Here is a 19200-nt window from a genome sequence, read left to right as displayed (position 1 = left end):
TCGTAATCCCACCCCTTTAGACTGAACTAATATTTCATAGCAGTTACAATAGCTCATATTTTCTTTCCCCGACTATACTGCTGTGGAAAATAACTTTCTTCCCTGATCCATCTCTTGCAGATGGGAGTTGTTACTGTGCATGGTTTCATTGAGTTTTGCTCCTTTTTCTTCCCCAAATCCTACTAAATGAAGGTATTTCTTATCTCTGTGTACAAATATGACCTTTTGTTGCTGCTTAATATTATTCAAGCCCTGGAATTCATACAGGATTCCTGAATCTGCTCTGTTCACCCACTGAAAGCCTTACTCCTTCCCTACCTACAGTGCATCATCGCAGTACCCTCAGTAAGTCTTAAAATAACAGTATTTTTTAAGTAGTACAATAGTTATTTAGTGTTAAATTGGCTTAGTGCTAAATAGAAATATTGCCAAAAATTAGACATGTGTGCTTTTGTGTTTTTGGACTACAGTTCCTTGAATTCACCAAGTAGCAATACTGACTAGGGAATTCAGAGAGTTGTAGTTCAGAAACACAATCTACACAACTCTAACAAAAATTATATGTAACCAAGGATCAAGTACTGCATGAGGAAATCGATAGCAAAGGCTACAGTAGCAGGAGAAACTCTCTCTTTTTCTGTCTATGCACTGCATGATTGTAGTACCTCAGTTAATACTGCAATGACACAGTATTTTTAAATGATCACATCATTTTAGTACTAAACTGCAATATTGTTGAAAAATATACTTAATTAAGGACTTTGCATCAAGAAAGGTGTAGCACAGAAAATAGCTGTGGATGTTTTAGCAGGGGTTCCTTACTGATGCTAGGGCTGCGCTGTTATCTCTTATTTATATCCTGCTTCTCCAATGAGCTCAAGGAGTCCCCCCCCCCAATTTCAAAAACAACATCATAGTAGCTGAAAGATTGGGGGTCAGAGGAAAATTCATCACTGGGGCAGTAGGACAGCATGGACAATTGGAAGTTTAAAAAAAGAATAACAAGACAAAAAGGCAGTACCTGTAAGAAAATATGACTCACGCATTGCTACATATGTCAGAGAAGAAATTTTGTGTGTACTAGGCACACAAAAGAAACTGGGACAAATTAAATTGGTAACAGCAGCTTCAAAACATGCACCAAGGTAAGTAATATGTCTGGAAGAGCCCCGATTTGCAGACGTCTGTGCAAGAACTTGATCTAAAAAGGTAACGGAGGATTATCTTTTTAAACAAATCCATGGTATTATGGATTATCTAGATATCTGATGGCGAACAGAAATTAGTTGGCATGTTAATAGAAATACTTTTTCTTCTATTTTTTTTTTCTCCTGAAAACCTGAACTGTGTTCAGGGGCTGAGCCAACTTTACTTAAAAATAAAATGAAATGATTGTTTTTATTTTAAACTTGTTAATCTTCACAAATACTAAAGAAGTTTTTCGTGGTATGTTAAAGATAAGCAACTGATCAACTTTTAGACAAAAAGCTATAAATGGTTTTGATGTTCAAAACTGTCCGCAGGTTGGACAGGAGCAGCTCACGGGCTGTATGTAGCCCTCAGGCCGCACTTTGCCCAGGTCTGGTGTATACACTCAATAGCTTGTCAGTTGTACTGCACAATGAAATGCAGAACAAATATAGTAGTAGCTTTCCAGCAGGCAGGATTTGATGCATAGAGAGCACAGAAGGGGACCAAAAGAATCGATAACAGCCTTGTGTCATCTGAATCCCCCCAAAAGGGTTGAAATTTAGAAGGAGTAATTCAGAAACATTTTGGTGGTGTGACTGTAGCTTGAGTTTACTTCTGCTACTTCAATATAATATAGATTTATTTCTATGAGATTCAGGTAAATAATGTTCCTTGTATGAAAGCCAGGCAGGCTTTAAAAATCACAATATATAACAACTATCAGAAGGGTACTATCTTTATGACTAAGAAGCATATAGTTGCCATATTTCAGACTTAAATCCAGGTAGCCTAATTTACATATTTTATAAAGTAATGCAATTTAAGTTAGTTATTTTTTTATACCACAATATTAAAGCCTTGACAACATATAAATATGTAGTAAAAACTGATGTGAAAGAGCCATTATTGTGTAATGCTTAGAATGCTGGACATGGAACAGAATTAGCTAGGTACAAATATACTTGGTTGAAAAGTTTGTGATGATATTGGGCCTACTTACAAAGTTGTCATGGAGGGCTTGTCCAGACAGGGGAACTTGGACCAGTCTGGTTCTTATCTTTAGTGTGATTTATTGTATCTCTCATTTTAATGTCACAATCCACCTATTACATTAAGAGTTGTTGCTTCTGATAACACTGGCCACAGCTCCATTTGGGTGTGAACTAACACTCTGCACAGGCTATTCAACAAGACAGTTAGGTAAAGGTAAAGGTTAAGGTTCCCCTTGACAATTTTTTGTCCAGTCGTGTTTGACTCTAGGGGGTGGTGCTCATCCCAGTTTCCAAGCCATAGAGCCAGTGTTTTGTCCGAAGACAATCTTCCGTGGTCACATGGCCAGTGCGACTTAGACACGGAACGCTGTTACCTTCCCACCGAGGTGGTCCCTATTTATCTACTTGCATTTGCATGCTTTCAAACCGCTAGGTTGGCGGGAGCTGGGACAAGCGACGGGAGCTCACTCCGTCGCGTGGATTCGATCTTACGACTGCTTGGTCTTCTGACGCTGCAGCACAAGCTTCTGCGGTTTAGCCCACAGCGCCACCACGTCTAGTTAGGATCACGCTAAATCATACCAAAAAGAATAAATGCCCTACTGCTGTACTAGAAAGATGCCTGACAGCTCTTAAAGGGCAGGATGGATCAATCTAAGTAGAAACATGTGTGGACACTTGTCATTTGGCTCAAACACGACCGTACCAACAGCACTCAATATACTGATCTAAATGCCAGTATGGACAGGCCCTAAATGAGGTGAAGGGAATAATGTAAAACAGACAAGTGCACTGCTGTTGCTATGTAATTGATTAATAATAATGAAAATTATTTTGGTGGTATCACTGTGCTTTTCTGCTATCAAGCCAAAGAATTATTGAGGTATATAAGGATTGGCCTGTTGGGAAAGTTGCTATTTTGTCTTTTAATTGAACTATTCAGTGCTTTGGGGAATGCGAATATATACATCATAATCAGAGCTAGAGGAAAGGAGTGCTGAAGGTGGGAGATCATGAATACCATAAGATGAAAGGTGCAAGTACATGCATAAACTCTGTGTGTTTGTGAGCTGTCCTGAACATCCAAATGAACTTGTGAACATACCGTGTTTCCCTGAAAATAAGACAAGGTTGTATTAATGTTTGCTCCAAAAAACACATTAGGGCTTATTTTCAGGGGATGTTTTATTTTTTTCATGTACAACAATCTACATTTATTCAAATACAGTCATGTCATCTTCTTCTGGTTGCTACACAACGGTGGAGGGTGGGGTTTCACTTAACTGAGGTTTATTTTGGGGGTAGGGCTTATATTATGAGCATCCTGAAAAATCATACTATGGCTAATTTGCACCTTAGGTGTTATTTTCGTGGAAACGGGGTATTTGTAACTGTAAAAGTTATTGAAATGTCTATTTATAAAAAGAAAAGCAATGCTTTTTGGAGTTAAGATTTAATGTATATATTAAAAAAGAAAAATGTGAATTGATGTTGGTCAAAACTGCCAATGATTGATTTTTGTTAAGAGTAAGTAGTGAGGGGATAATTCTGTTTGTTTGGCTGCTCAGAGTAGTACACACTGTAGGCATCCTTCAGTCTTGAAAGACTATGGTAACGTGCTCTGAACAGGTCTTGGAACAGCATCTAGTGTGGCTGAGAAGGCCAATTCGAGAGTGACAATCCCTTACACACTGAAGACAAATACAATCTGTCCCCTGTCCAGCTCCCTGATTTTGCTGGTTTCAGGACTGCCTCTTTGCTTTGGCCTGTTGGACAAGGGTCTCTTCAAATTGGGAGAGGCTGTGATGCACCACCTGCCTCCAGGCCGAACACTCAGATGTCAAGGTTTCCCATCTATTAAGGTCCATTCCTAAGGCCTTCAGATCCTGCTTGCAGATATCCTTGTATTGCAGCTATGGTCTCCCTCTAGGGTGCTTTCCCTGCACTAATTCTTCATACAGGAGATCTTTTGGAATCTGACCATCAGCCATTCTCACAACATACCCAAGCCAATGTAGAAGTCGCTGTTCCAGTAATGTATACATGCTAAAAATTCCAGCTCATTCTAGGACTACTGTATTTGGAATTTTTTCCTGCCAGGTAATACCAAAAATGTGTCAGAGACAATACATATGGAACGTGTTCTACTTCCTCTCATGCCATGCACAAAGGGTCTGGGATTCACTGCAGTAGAGGAGTGTACTCAGGACATAGGCTCTATAGACCTGGATCTTGGTATATGCTGTCAGCTTCTTATTAAGCCATACTCTCTTTGTGAGTCTAGAGAACTATTGCTGCTTTGGCAATGCGTTTATCTAGCTCAACATCTAGGGAGATAGTGTCAGAGATCATTGAGCCAAGGTAATGCAGCGTACAGTAGTACAGGATTTTCACTAAATGGGATAGTATAAAAATGCAATAAACAAACAAATAAGTAAATAAATGTTTGGGAACTGGCAGGGACACCTCAAAGAGGGATGGTTATGAGTCAGCTCAAAGCTTATTTCCTTCAAAAGTATTACTCAAGGTGCAGTTCCATGTGCCAAGGTGAGTAATGTACTTGGGCACTTTATGGCAAAACAAGTTTTCATCTGGGATTATGCTTGGGCATCCTACAGTCTCCTAGATGCCACTACTGGACAAACCCATTACTTATTTTGGGATGCAGAGCTTAATCAAACCCCAAGTTCATAAACATAACTAAATGGCATAAACAGCTAAGAGGCAACTTCAGTAAGTGGAATACAGCTGATGAGTGCACTATATGGGTGAGTTTGAACAACCTAAATAATGCCTGGTGGGTGTATTTTTGACTGGGCAGAGGCCTGGAGTCAAAAGGGGTAGGAAATTGCAGCTGGCACTTCTCAGAGATGCCAGACCCTGAAGGAGTCAGTACAGTGGGGTCTTGACTTGAGAACTTAATCCGTATTGGAAGGCGGTTCTCAAGTCAAAAAGTCTGTAAGTCAAGTCTCCATTGACCTACAGTGTATTGAAAACCGATTAATCCTGTAACAGGCCATTTTTGTTCCATTTTGGTTTTTTTCTGGTCTGTAAGTCAAATCTCAGTCTGCAAGTCAAACCTAAATTTTGCAGCCAGAGAAGTCTGTAACTCAAAAAGTCTGTAAGTCAAGCCATCTGTAAGTCAAAGGTCCACTGTACTCGAAACTCTGTTACCACCACCTCCACGGTTTAAAAAAGGACAATAACACGTCTAGCAGTTTTAAACGGAAAACTGCTTTTTAATGTCTTCAATTTTTCGAGAGCTGCCTTATTATTTTCGAATTTTCCCAACGCAGCCAAGGGCGTGCTCCAAGCTGAACCTCGCATTTCTGTTATCGAGGGCGTTGGCCTTTTGTTTCAAACGCCCACCTAATAACGAGTCTCTGAACTCCGAAAGAACTGCCGGCCTATTCCCACAGCTCTGAGTGGGGCGGCTGCTCCCGGTTGTTTCCTCGGCCGGGACAAGCGAAGAGACACGGGGCTTGGGCACCCCTAGCGAAGAAGGCTTGTACCGTCCGCTGTCTTGCCGCCTAGGAGTTTACAAGACACGGGACACCACACGGGACACTGAAACAGAGTTGCTGGCAGGAACAGAGAGGGGCTGGCCCTAAAACGAAAAGCTCCCGCCTTGGAGTCGGGCGAAGCTCTCCCTGTCTCTCTGTTAGACTGTACTGGCGGGCCGGCCCTCTCTTGGCAGGGAACGACTGCCGCCGCCGCCTTTGCCTCTCTCGCCTGTTCTCTCCTCCCCGCCCCGTCCCCACTCCAGCGCGCTCTGTGGGCGCCCTCTTCGTTGCGCGGAGGGGACAGGAAAAAGAGGCAGCCGGAGGGTGGAGGAAGGAGGAGGGTCGGATTTGAAGAGCGCCCCAGGATGGGAGAGGGAGTCGCCTCGGCGGCGGGTAGGTGCTACGCTGCTGCCCCGGGCGCCTCGGACGCTGAGGGCCACTGTTTTATTATTCATTACTCCCAACTAGTTCCGTCAGAAAGTGGCGTAGAAGAGGCAGCCCCCCCCCTTTCTCCTCAGCCTGTCCGCGGTCGAAGTGGAACCGGGGTGCGTCTTATTTCGGGTATGGGGTGTCGGAAAGAATTAGAGAGGGAAGAGGGAGCGGCCAGGGACGAAGTGAATAGGCACCTCAGGAGTATATAACGCTTTGAGTGGCGCTCGGGAGCTGCTGGGGACAGCTGAGGCGCCCCTGCCCACAGGGGTGAAGGGGTGACAGCCGGGGTTCAAGGAGGGAATCAGAGTTGCTTTAAACATCTTGTGAAAAGGGGATGGCCGCGGCAGGTTTTCCTTCGTTCTATTTATTTTTGGGTTCAGCTGCCTAAGCTGATCGTTCCCTGGATTGTCACCTCATTTCTTTTGGCTCGACTTTGTGGACAGTTACTGTAGTTGCTGGAATTAAGATATAGGTTAAAAGCACAAACAAAAACTGGCTGTTCCCCTTACAAAAACCATGTACTGTATAAGTGGTGTGCCAACCTCCTGGAAAAGGATATATTTCCTGGATCTTTTATATCAGGTATGGTTGGGTGCCTCTAAAGTAAGGAACTGATAGCAGCTGCTTGTTGTTGTGATTTGGAGAGAAAAGGTTGCAAGCCTTGTTTCCTAGCAGGATCTGCTCTTAAAGTATTTTGTATAAGCAGGCCACAGGCTTTTCTGTTTTGGGGCCTTGTGTGCAAGTATAGTGTGCTGTACAGAACACAGAAACCTGTAGGGTGATTAATCAGAGGCAGTGGAAAACATTGCTTGCCACACAAGGAGTATGTATTGCTGAACCAAGAAAAAGCAAGCAGTTGCTCTTAAAAAGACAGTCACAGTCACTCTTTCTCACTGGGTAGCCTAGTGTGTAGAATCGGGCCTCTATTGCTTAGAGAGAAAGGGCAACCAACTGCCTCTGGGTGGTGAACGGAGAAAGATGGTCAGAGAGGAAGTGGCTCCGTTATCCTCTGTTACTCACCTGCATTCTCTCTCTGGGTGTTGCCGTTATAAGTTCTGGGGCCCATAACCCAGGTCTCCCTATAGTGCTTCCCAACGAGAGAGAAAGAGTGAGCAGGAGGAACGTATACCTTCTGTCCTTCAGTCTTTTTTGTCTTTGGTAGCAAGGATCAATGAAATTATTACTGCTATCATTCTTTAAGATTCATCCATCATTTCCCTTTAGAAGACTTCTCCTTCTGCTCATGAACCTTCTCTTCCTCGTTCCCTCTGGAAGATTGCACAGTACTTATTCCTGAATCCTGTCTCTTAGGTGGTGCAGCTTAAAGGACTGGGATCAGCAATGTCATTCAAAGGAGGCACAGGGTAATGTGGAGGACTGACTAATCTCATTGGTCAGAAGCCACATTCTTACCACCCAAAGAGTGCGGTGGAGGCAAAGAACTGAGACAATAAAGAAGTAACCAGCTGCATCTACTGAGACCACCTTTGTGTGCTTTCTTGACCAGAAAAAGGATAGTAGAGTAGGTAGAGAAGCCTGCTCGCACTGCCTTTCTAGACAGCAGTACAGACAGTCCTGTCCAACCACGGTGCCCAGAGAAGATGAGCAGAGAGACTTGCTTGCTTCTCCCTCTCTAAGGGTGCAGTTACACTGAAAATTAATCAGGAGATGGATTGGGGTTTCTGAAGTTTATTTAAAGTTGTGTGGTAGTCACATGGTTTTGGGATCAGTGTCTACATCCTCTTGAGAAAACTTTTGATCTGTTTTAAAACTGTGTTGTACACTCATTGTGGGGACTGCACAGCATTTTAGAATCATGCCAACATGCTGGCTGCCTCTCACAGCCACTAGCCACCTCTCTGTTACGTTATTTTAAATATTTATTGAATTTATTGCAAACTGAGATAGTACTAGTTCAGTATGACAGATAGAAAAAAAATTAAACCAGAGATTTCCCTATGGTCTGAAACAAAGAGACAGACAGAGAGATGCACATACACACAAAGAGGTGGAGAAGAAGAGAAGTAGAAGTGGCAGCTGGGGCTGTTGAGAAGGAAGGCACACCAGTGAGTAGCAAAGAGAAACTGACCAAAGAAACTGACAAGATTGGCAGTTTATATGCTTCTGAAGGAGGAAGAGCTTTTCCTCACCCAACCATTCTCTCTCTACTAGCTCTCTTTTCAGATGGGAGCTTAAAGTTTCCTACAGTCTGAAACCCATGATCCTGGCATCCATTATTTGACAGACCCCACAGTCACAGTTTACACCAACAGATGCTGAAATGATTAAAAAATAAAGAAGTTACACAAGCAATTTAAAATAAATGACTTTTTTTGTAAAATACCTTACTTTCCAACAAAAAAAAAAAAAACACTTCCCAAAGGAAAAAAAGTCCTTCCCTTTATATTTATTTCAAACATGCTGAACCCAATTCAAAACTAGAGCACTAAGTTAGTGTTCCAAGATGGTTTACTGACTGCAGAGGGTGTTCCCTACTTACTTTCCCCACTTGTCAGTGCTAAAATATTAAAATATGCTTAGCAAAATACTTGTGCTGTCATTTATTTGGCTAGCTAGAGTAGACATCACTGCAAGAGATGAGTTAGAGAAAGGCCAGGTGTTTGTTTTTAACACATTAGATCGAGATGACGATTTTAAGAAAAGACAGTGACAGAGAGGTAGCCTGTTGGCATAAAACATGAATACAAATGTAGCATAGAGAAGTAGATCTGGGAGACAAGGTTCAAATTGCTCTCCTTCTATAGACTAAAGGCATTGGATAATTACGTTCTCAGCTTTAATTCTTAATCTGTAAGGTAGAAATAATGCAGATCTATCCAGATTGCACATTAGGTATGGGGATTAGGTGAAAAAACACAGATTAAAGTTTGCCATTGAAAAGTGTCATATTAGTTTAATTGTGTGTTTAATTATAGTATTATTGGGAACTGCCCTGGAATCATTGTTTGATGAATGGTAGTGTGTAAGATCTGCAGTAAAATAAGTGCTAAAAATGGTAGTGGTGATAGTGGAGGGTTAAAAGGTTGTAACTATTGCTCTGATGTGAGTAGAGTTTAGCTGCTCAGTGGGGAAGATTGAATATGGCTACAGTATATTCAAGAATGGGAAGCATCAAGATGTCACATTGACCCTACTTTAAAAACAAAAGTTCACAGTATAATTGTTGCTTTAAGTTCTATAGTGTAAACAAAAATAAATAAATTCTTATAGCAATAACTTCCATCACGGTTAAAAAGTTGAAAATGTCCTGTAGCAGTAATGATGTTCTTGTCTATATTTTTCACTGAACCAAAGACTATTAGTTGACAAACATACTTTGCTGGTGATATCAGCATTTTCCCTACTGCTTAATGTTATATTTTGTCAAATTTTCCATTGTTGGAAGAAGGTTTAAATATGCTGGGATACCACGCTATAAAACAGGTAGCATGAAACAGCTGGTACGTGAAGGAGAATCTCTAGATGCATATTTTTAAGAAAAGTGGTTTATTTTATGCTCTTGTTCATTTAAATCAATACATCCCTTTATTTTTAAATTCATTCTGTGAAGATGTGCATTTTCATTCTGTGAAGATGTGCATATCAGCATTTTCCCTACTGCTTAATGTTATATTTTGTCAAATTTTCCATTGTTGGAAGAAGGTTTAAATATGCTGGGATACCACGCTATAAAACAGGTAGCATGAAACAGCTGGTACGTGAAGGAGAATCTCTAGATGCATATTTTTAAGAAAAGTGGTTTATTTTATGCTCTTGTTCATTTAAATCAATACATCCCTTTATTTTTAAATTCATTCTGTGAAGATGTGCAATCTCATTAGAGAGCATTATTAGGTGGTTTGCTGTTCAGCAGTTGTAATAGCATGCGTAGGATAGAAAATCAGTTTTGAATAATTTATTTTGTTTTGTTTTGTTTTACAGTAGAAGGATGCCACCACACAGCAGGGGAAAAACAAATTCACTCACATTCACTTGCTGTGAAGCTGCACCAGGGAATTCAGGTTTCTTTGCATTAAATGGTTAGAAAGGGAGAGATGAAGAAAGCCTTGTTGGGAGCTCTATTGAAGCCTCCCTGTATGAGGTGCGCTTCAAATAACCTGTCTAAAAAGATATAAACAAGGGTTTCCTTCTCCCAGTAGCTTTTTTTTTAGGGCCTAGGTGTTTTAAAAAACCCATCTTGCCCTCCAATAATTATTTTAGTAGGTTACAAAGAAGCACACTTTAAAACTCTGGAGTACTCTCCGGTTGACAATGCCTTTTAATTTTGTTTCTACCTAGCAGTGAAATGTTTTCGGAGATCAACAATATACAGTACAACCCTGTGAGTTTTGCTGCGCTCAAATAAAGGAAGGGGAGAGAAAAAAAGGAAAGTGGGTAACATTTACAAGCACGCTGTATTGGTAATTGAAGCTTCAGACATTTGGTGATGGAGACAGCCTTTGCAGTCCCTAAGCCGATTAAAAATAGAAAGAAAAAAAAGGAGGCTTTGCTCCTGTTAGTTGTTTAAAATATGTATAAAAGTCTTGCCAGTGGGTTTTGCTTGCTGTTCTCTGAGTGTGCAGTGGCACAGTGACTTTTCTGCATTGATTCAAGCATCACACACATGAACAAATGCAAAGAGGTCTGCGGGATTTTTTTTATAAAGTAGAAGCCCTGTCTGTGGAGGGAAAACTGACAGATTTGGAGGGGAAAATTCTGAGCTGATTCACAGTTCTCTTCGTGCCATGTGGTTGATGGGGAAAATGCAAATCAGCCCACCTCAACTCTGTAGCATTTCCCACATTTCTTCCAGTGCAGTTGTACCCTAAGTAAGGAATACATGCCATTTTATAATGTATATTACTTCCATAAATTACAGTAATTGATTCAGTGATGAAATGACAATGTTTGAAGAAATAGTCATTACTTTGTCTAATCCAGTTATTTTCAACTCTTGACCCTCCAGATATTTTTCACTTCAACTCCCAGAATCTGGCCAGCCTGACTGAGACTTCTGGGAGTTGAACTCAAAAGTTGAGAGTTGCTGGGTTAATCAGTAGACTGCTGAGTTTGTGTGACTCCTTTATGCTATTGTTGTCGTTTAGTTGTTCAGTCATTTCTAACTCTAAGTGACCCCATGGACAAGAGCACGCCAGGCCCTCCTGTCTTCCACTGCCTCCCGGAGTTTGGTCAAATTCATGTTGGTAGTTTCAGTGACAGTGTCCAGCCATCTCGTCCTCTGTCATCCCCTTCTCCTCTTGCCTCTGCACTTTCCCAACATCAGGGTCATTTCCAGGGAGTCTTCTCTTCTTATGAGATGGCCAAAGTATTGGAGCCTCAGCTTCAGGATCTTTCCTTCCAGTGAGCACTCAGGGTTGATTTCCTTCAAAATGGTTTCGTCTCTTTGCAGTCCAGGGGACTCTTGAGAATCTCCTCCAGCCTCACAATTCAAAAGCATAAATTCTTCAGCGATCAGTCTTCTTTATGGTCCAGCTCTCCCTTCCATACATTGCTGCAGGAAAAACCATAGCTTTGACTATGCAGACCTTTGTCAGCAAGGTGATGTCTCTGCTTTTTAAGATGCTGTCTAGGTTTGTCATCGCTTTCCTCCCAAGAAGCAGGCATCTTTTAATTTCATGGCTGCTGTCACCATCTGCAGTGATCATGGAGCCCAAGAAAGTAAAATCTGTCACTGCCTCCAAATCTTCCCCTTCTATTTGTCAGGAGGTGATGGGACCGGTGGTCATGATCTTAGTTTTTTTTTTAATGTTGAGCTTCAGACCATTTTTGGCGCTCTCCTCTTTCATCCTCATTACGAGGTTCTTTAATTCCTCCTCACTTTCTGCCTCAGAGTGGAATCGGCTGCATATCTGAGGTTGTTGATATTTATTCTGGCAATCTTAATTCTGGCTTGGGATTCCTCCAGTCCTGCCTTTCGCACAATGTATTCTGCATAAAAGTTAAATGAGCACAGAGACAATATGCAGCCTTGTAGTACTCTTTTCCCAATTTTGAACCAATCAGTTGTTCTATATCCAGTTCTAACTGTTGCTTCCTGACCCACATATAGATTTCTCAGGAGATAGAAAAGGTGGTCAGGCACTCCCATTTCTTTAAGGACTTGCCATAGTTTGCTGTGGTCCACACAGTCAAAGGCTTTTGCATAGTCAATGAAGCAGAATTAGATGATATTCTGGAACTCTCTGGCTTCCTCCATTATCCAGTGCGTGTTAGCAATTTGGTCTCTAGTTGTTCTGCCCCTTCGAAATCTAGTTTGTACTTCTGGGAGTTCTCAGTCTACATACTGCTGAAGCCCACCTTGTAGAATTTTGAGCATAACTTTGCTAGCATGTGAAATGAGCGCAATTGTACGATAGTTGGAGCATTCTTTGGCACTTCCCTTCTTTGGGATTGGGATGTAGACTGATCTTTTCCAATCCTCTAGCCACTGCTGACTTTTCCAAACTTTCTGGCATATTGAGTGTAGCACCTTAACAGCACCATCTTTTAAGATTTTAAATAGTTCAACTGAAATGTCATCACCTCCACTGGCCTTGTTAGTCATGGTTTCTAAGACCCACTTGACTTCATTCTCCAGGGTGTCTGGCTCAAGCTCAGCAATCGCACTATCTGGGTTGTCCGGGACATCCAGATCTTTCTGGTAAAATTCCTCTGTGTATTCTTGCCATCTCTTCTTGATGTCTTCTGCTTCTGTTAGGTCACCATTCTTGTCCTTTATCATGTCCATCTTTGCACAAAATGTTCCTTTAATAGCTCCAATTTTTTTGAACAGATCTCTAGTTTTTCCCTTTCTATTATTTTCCTCTATTTTTTGCGCTGATCAATTAAGAAGGCCCTCTTCTCTGTCCTTGCTATTCTTTGGAAGTCTGCGTTCAATTTTCTGTAACTTTCCCTATCTCCCTTGCATTTTGTTTCCCTTCTCTTCTCTGCTATTTGTAAGGCCTGGTTGGACAGCAACTTTGCTTTCTTGCATTTCCTTTTCTTTGAGATGGTTTTTGTTGCTGCCTCCTGTACAGTATTATAAACCTCCATCCTTAGTTCTTCAGGCACTCTATCCACCAAATCTAGTTCCTTAAATCTGTCCTTCATTTCCACTGTGTATTCATAAAGGATTTGGTTTAGATTATACCTGACTAGCCCAATGGTTTTTTCTTACTTTCTTCGTTTTAAGCTTGAGTTTTGGTATAAGAAACTGATGATCAGAGCCACAATCAGTTCCAGGTCTTGTTTTTGCTGACTGTATAGAACTTCTCCATCTTTGGCTGCAGAGAATATAATCAATCTTATTTCAGTATTGCCCATCTGGTGATGTCCACATGTAGAGTCACCTCTTGTGTTGTTGGAAAAGAGTGTTTGTGATGACCAGCTTGTTCTCTTGACAAAACTCTATTAGTCTTTGCCCTGCTTCATTTTGAACTCCAAGGCCAAACTTACCTGTTGTACCTTTTATCTCTTGACTCCCTACTTCAGCATTCCAATCCCTTATAATGAGAAGAACATCTTTCTTTGGTCTCAGTTCTAGAAGGTGTTGTAGGTCTTCATAGAACTGGTTAATTTCAGTCTTTTCAGCATTAGTGGTTGGTGCATAAAGTTAAATTACTGTGATGTTGAAAGGTCTGCCTTGGATTCATATTGAAATCATTCTATCATTTTTGAGATTGTATCCCAGTACTGTACAGCTTTTCCCACTCTTTTGTTCACTTTGAGGGCTACTCCATTTCTTCTACAGGATTCGTGCCCACAATAGTAGATATGATAATCGTCTGAATTGAATTCGCCCATTCCCATCCATTTTAGTTCACTGACACCAGGATGTCAATGTTTATTCTTGTCATCTCCTGTTTGACCACATCTAGCTTACCAATGTTCATAGATCTTACATTCCAGGTTCCTATGCAGTATTTTTCTTTGCAGCATCGGACTTTCCTTTCACTTCCAGGCACGTCCGCAGCTGAGCGTCTTTTCGGATTTAGCCCAACCACTTCATTAGCTCTGGAACTACTTCTACTTGTCCTCCACTCTTCCTCAGTAGCATGTTGGACCCCTTCCAACCTGAGGGGCTCATCTTCCAGTGTCATATCTTTTACTTTATGCTATAACGTAGCATGGAAATTATTTATTTTTATTTTTCAACTTTCTGTGATACTTCTTTTAGCAAAAACTGGATCTGTAAACCCAGTTATCAAGGAGCTGCTTACATTATCCCACAATTTCTGAGGATAATTAGGAATAATTATATTAAGATAATTTCTTGTTTCATTATATCTCTTATAATGTAGATTCTGCCTGTGTCCTATATTTTCACAGCTTTTGTGTTCAATGAAGAATACAGCTTTCAAATAATGTTGTAGGAAGCAAAGTAGAACATTCGAGGAAAAGCAGAATTAAAATCATTTATGCAACTCTCATTCTGCTCCCTCATTTTAGTAAATTATGATAGTTCCCCTTCTTTCCTAACCCTGGAAATTGGCTAATCCAACTGTAACAGAGAAGCAAAGAACTGTAGAATTAAGGAGTGCATGATCGTTTAGGGCTGAATTTAGCTGTTCTTTCTGGAACTTGTGCTTTGTATGTTAGAGAAATGGGAAAATGTGAAACAAATGGAGTGAGGAATATAGGAAGTGAGTGAATGGCATCTTGCTTCATGTCAGGAAGAATAAGCCATTTGTTCTGAGCATGGAAAGAAATACTTGAGTTGCGTTTGGAAAGTCAAGAATTGTGTCACAGCAAGGAAGTAGTCTGGGGCCCTACACAGCACATTGGTTTTCAAGCTGTATTTCTAGAAGCTGTGGCATTAGTTGGAAGCTTACTGGAGGTTCTCTAATCAGAAAACAAGCTATTCTGAAGAAGTCAATCAGTTTGCCCTTACCAGTCTTTCTTTACAATATGTAACTGCACTGTAGTGAAATGTATGTTGCTAAGCAAAGGACAGTTCTTGTATGTCTCCAAGGAAAGGACAAGTTTTGATTTATTTGAGAACACTTCAATAAAATAGTTTATCTTTTTGCAATTAGTGAAATGTTTTTGAAGTCAAAGTGCCCTAGTTCTGCTGTGGCCATCCAAATATGTAGGAAGCACAGTTATAGCAGAAGTGTGTTAAGATGAGAATAAGGCTGATTGATAATGTCCTCCTTTTTCTCTGATGATTCCTATGTGGTTGTTAAAATTAATTCACTCAGGGAAACCCAGCTTCCTGTGTGCAATTTCACAGTGGATCCATACACATTTTTTCCTCCCTGAGTTGTTTGTGACTATTACTATATGAACAGAGAAAAACGAGGAAGAAACAAAGTAAATTATGTAGCTTTAAATTCTCACATTAGATGTATCTCAGTGTATATTTTACAGAAAGGCATTAATGCAGTTACTTTTTAAAGCAAATTTCTTCCTTTGGGAATAATTAATGCTTCCTGAGACAGAAAAGAGAACACTATTCATTTATAGTTTATATTCTGAAACCGGTTCATTGCCCTCAAGGTTGGATTTTGTTGCATGGCAGTATTTACAACAAAGTCCGTATAAAATACATTTATAATAGCTCGGGCTCCCAAAGGCTCAGTCGGAAAAAAGCAGAAAGAAAAGAAGGAAGTCCTTTTCTAAGTAATTTTGTTCCTATTCATAATTGTGGAAGTTGCATACATTTGTTTACACACAAAAAAATTCCTGATGCTCAGAACTGCCTTATGGGTTCTTTGCTGCACATCTCATGAAAATGCTAAAATAGCATTACAGTGGTGCCTCGACTTACGAATGTCCCGACATATGACCATTTCAAGTTGTGACCAGCTCTGGCCGCACAATTTTGCTTCGACTTGTGGCTGAAGCTTCGAGCTGCAACTGGAAAAAGGCAGGGGGAAAAGGCAGGGAATTCAAATTTGCTAACCGTTGGTAGGCAAAGAGGCTGTTTCTTTGTAGCTTTTTCGCCTGGGGTGTGTTGGAGGAGGCTTCGGACTGCCTGGAGCTGCTTTCTGCTCCTGAGTAAGTACATTTATTTTGTTTTGCAGGGCGGGTTTGGGTTTGGGGGGGTTATGTTTCTGTGCTGTGATGTTTTTTGTGTTTTGGTGTTTTTTTTCCCCCAGCCACATCATGTTCTGATGGGGCTGGCTGTGTGTGAGGGGGTTGTTTTTGTGTTGTTTCCCCCAGCCCCATCATGTTCTGATGGGGCCAGCTGTATGTGTGGGGGGGTTATTTTTGTGTTTTTTTTCCCAGCCACATCACATTCCGACTGGGCTGGCTGTGCTTTTTTTCGGTTTGGTAATTTTTCCCCTCACCCCGACGCATTCCTATGGGGCTTGCAATTTGTGTGTGTGTGTGTTTTGAGGTGTTTGTTTTTCGGGCACAGCACGTTCCTATATGGCTTGCAGTGTTTTATTTTTATTTTACTTAATTTTTTTTTTGTATTTATTTTCTTCTGGAATGGATTAATCATGTTCCAGTGCATTCCTACGGGAAATGGTGCTTCAACGTACGACCCTTTTGAGTTATGCCCATCTTCTGGAACGTATTATGGTCATAAGTCAAGACACCAGTGTACTTTTTTAAAAAGTTATGATGATAATAAAGTCATACTCTTTTTGCTTAGAACATATATTCCTTGGCTTTCTGAGCTCATGCTGGAATTCTACACCTACTTTCCTGGGAATAAGCTCCACTTGGGTCAGTAGGATCTATATCTGAGTAAAAATGCACAGCATTCTGCTGTGCATTAATTGATGTGTAGTGTTAAATATGCATATTTACTCAACAAAATTATTTAGAAAATGAGAACAAAGACAGTATCCTTTTATTTTTGAAACATTAAGGATAAGGCAAAAACATGAAAACTTTTGCTTCCCCAGTACTGTATCCCACTTATGTCCTCTATTGGATCACCCAGACTTTAAATCTCATGAGAAATGTGTACGATTTAAACATTGGGAACAACTTGAAATATATCAAATTAAGGATTTATAGTATTTGAATCAGGGGAAGCAGTTGCTGCTAGACAAATAGAAGAGAAAACAAAGCAAATAAGAACCAATTGGCTACAAATAAAACAAATAAGGAGCTTTGCAATACAATTATATCAGAAATCTGGCCCTATAAGACCGTTAACAGAATTTGAACAATACTGTATGCAAAAAGATACAAATAAAAGGACAGGATTGACCTCATTAATATATAAATGTACTATTGAGAAAAAACATGGTAAGGGTAGAGGAGCCAAAGCATTCTGGAAAACAAATTTAAATATTAATATACCTGAGGAGGTTTAGACAGGAATGTGGAATAAATAACCACATCGGTATCAGCTAAAACGAAAGAAACAGTTCTGAAAGTTGTTCACAGATGGCATCTATACCCTACAAAGCCACATAAAGTCAACAGAGATATACAATATCAGATAAGTATTAGAGAAAATGTGGGCAAAAGGAAATTTTGGAACACATGGATTTTTTTTGCCAAAAAATAGAAGAATGTTAGCATGAAGTAATCAATTGGACAGAAATATTGACTATGGTAATCAAAAAATAATCGCAATTGAAACATTAATGTTATTTTTAGCATTTGCAGGAAAATTAGAAGCTACTTAATGAAGACCTAATTGCAAATATTATAGGTACAGCAAGGTGTGAGATTGCTAAAAGCTGGAAAAATGGCCAAGGTCTTTCATTGCAGACATTTTTAATGGGATATGGTAAATGCTCTTCATGGAGGAATTAAGCAATAAGATCAGAATATGCAGAGGATAATTAAAGCAGTCAGTTTTTCGAAACTTGGAAATTTTTATTAAAATACACCACTGAACTAAATGAGAAGTCACATGATTTAGGAAATAATATAGATTCTTTGATTGTTGGTCGGTAACGTTCTAGGATGAAGTGGGGATTCAAGATTAAGTGTAATTTTGTTAAATGATGTGAATAGCTATTTAGATCGTTAAAGTATTTAGTAAGTAAGATTAATAGTTAATTGTATTACAGTATTTGTAATGTGATTGATTATCTAAAATAAAGTTTTTTTGCGGGGGAAAGAAAAAAACTGATGTGTAGTAAGTAGCCATTAATAAAGCACAGATTTAAGGCCCAAGGTATACATGAAACTCAAAATGCACATAGCATACATTTTAGAAGGAGGGGAAATAGGGCTCATAATTATTTAGATTTCATCATGCAGAATAGGGAAGTTTGACTCTTTCCATCATTGCTAGACCTCTGAAGAAATAAGTCCTTTGATTCTGCTGTTTACTTTGGGAGGAAATCCTTCATTGCCTCACATGTTTTGGCTTCACTTAGTGCATTGATTCATTGCCACTCTAGGAAGTGGCAACTGACTCTGTGAATCACTAAGATCAAACATTGTTCTGTGCCCTTTACAACCTGTCCCCAGCTGTCCCAATTCTCAAATAATTTTTCTATACTATTTTGACAGCTGAAGCTCTTGTACAAACCCACAGACTCTGTCTACTCTCCCAGTGAAAGGATGTGGCTTACAAAGGTATATAAAAAGAAAAGCCAGGCTTAGTGTTCATTCACATTGCTGGAAACTGCATACATAGATATTAGAGTTAGAAATGGACTAAATCCATAGCAATAATAATTTCAAGTGTTGCAAAAATGACCAAAAGAAAATATGTTATCTTTTTAATCTGCTGTAGACTTGTTTTGCCTTCTTATTTGAACTGCATGAACATTTGAATTACAGTAATTGTCTGTTTGCATTGTGCAAATGTTTAATTTAATTGACACTGAACCTTTCTTTTGGCAAGTCCTGCTACTGCAGTATAAAGCTCAGTTTTTCATTTTTCATATAGCAAGATGTGTGTTTGATGGATTTCATTCTGTATTTTAATAACCTGGACCCACATTAGAAAAATGGGACAAGTTAACAGCTATTTATTTAAATCATATTAATTTCACTGGGACCTTGTTCTATTTATTTTATTTTATTTCTGAATATTTAATTAGATATATAGACCTTTATTATTTATTTGCACACAGGAAGTGCAATCCAAATCCAAATAAAAGTCAGTGTGGCCCCTATTTTGTGTGTAGTGGGTTTGGAATGGGCAAAAACCTCTT

The 19200-nt window shown here is 39.9% G+C and overlaps 2 protein-coding genes across 2 annotated transcripts in view; one reads left to right on the top strand and one right to left on the bottom strand.

Annotated features, from left to right (window-relative positions):
• ARMC8 (armadillo repeat containing 8) overlaps positions 1-19200 on the bottom strand; it is a 142187-nt gene that overhangs the window by 83510 nt on the left and 39477 nt on the right. The window lies entirely within an intron of this gene.
• The window catches only part of PPP2R3A (protein phosphatase 2 regulatory subunit B''alpha), a 47287-nt gene continuing 33895 nt past the window's right edge, over positions 5809-19200 (top strand). Inside the window, exon 1 of the mRNA XM_020787450.3 lies at positions 5809-6079. The gene's annotated coding sequence lies outside the window, so the exon portion shown is untranslated. The remainder of the gene's footprint in view (positions 6080-19200) is intronic.

The sequence above is a fragment of the Pogona vitticeps genome, chromosome 3, assembly GCF_051106095.1.
Source record: "Pogona vitticeps strain Pit_001003342236 chromosome 3, PviZW2.1, whole genome shotgun sequence".
Taxonomy (NCBI): domain Eukaryota; kingdom Metazoa; phylum Chordata; class Lepidosauria; order Squamata; family Agamidae; genus Pogona; species Pogona vitticeps.
Note: the sequence above shows the minus strand (reverse complement) of the source record. Positions and strands in the feature narration are given on the sequence as shown.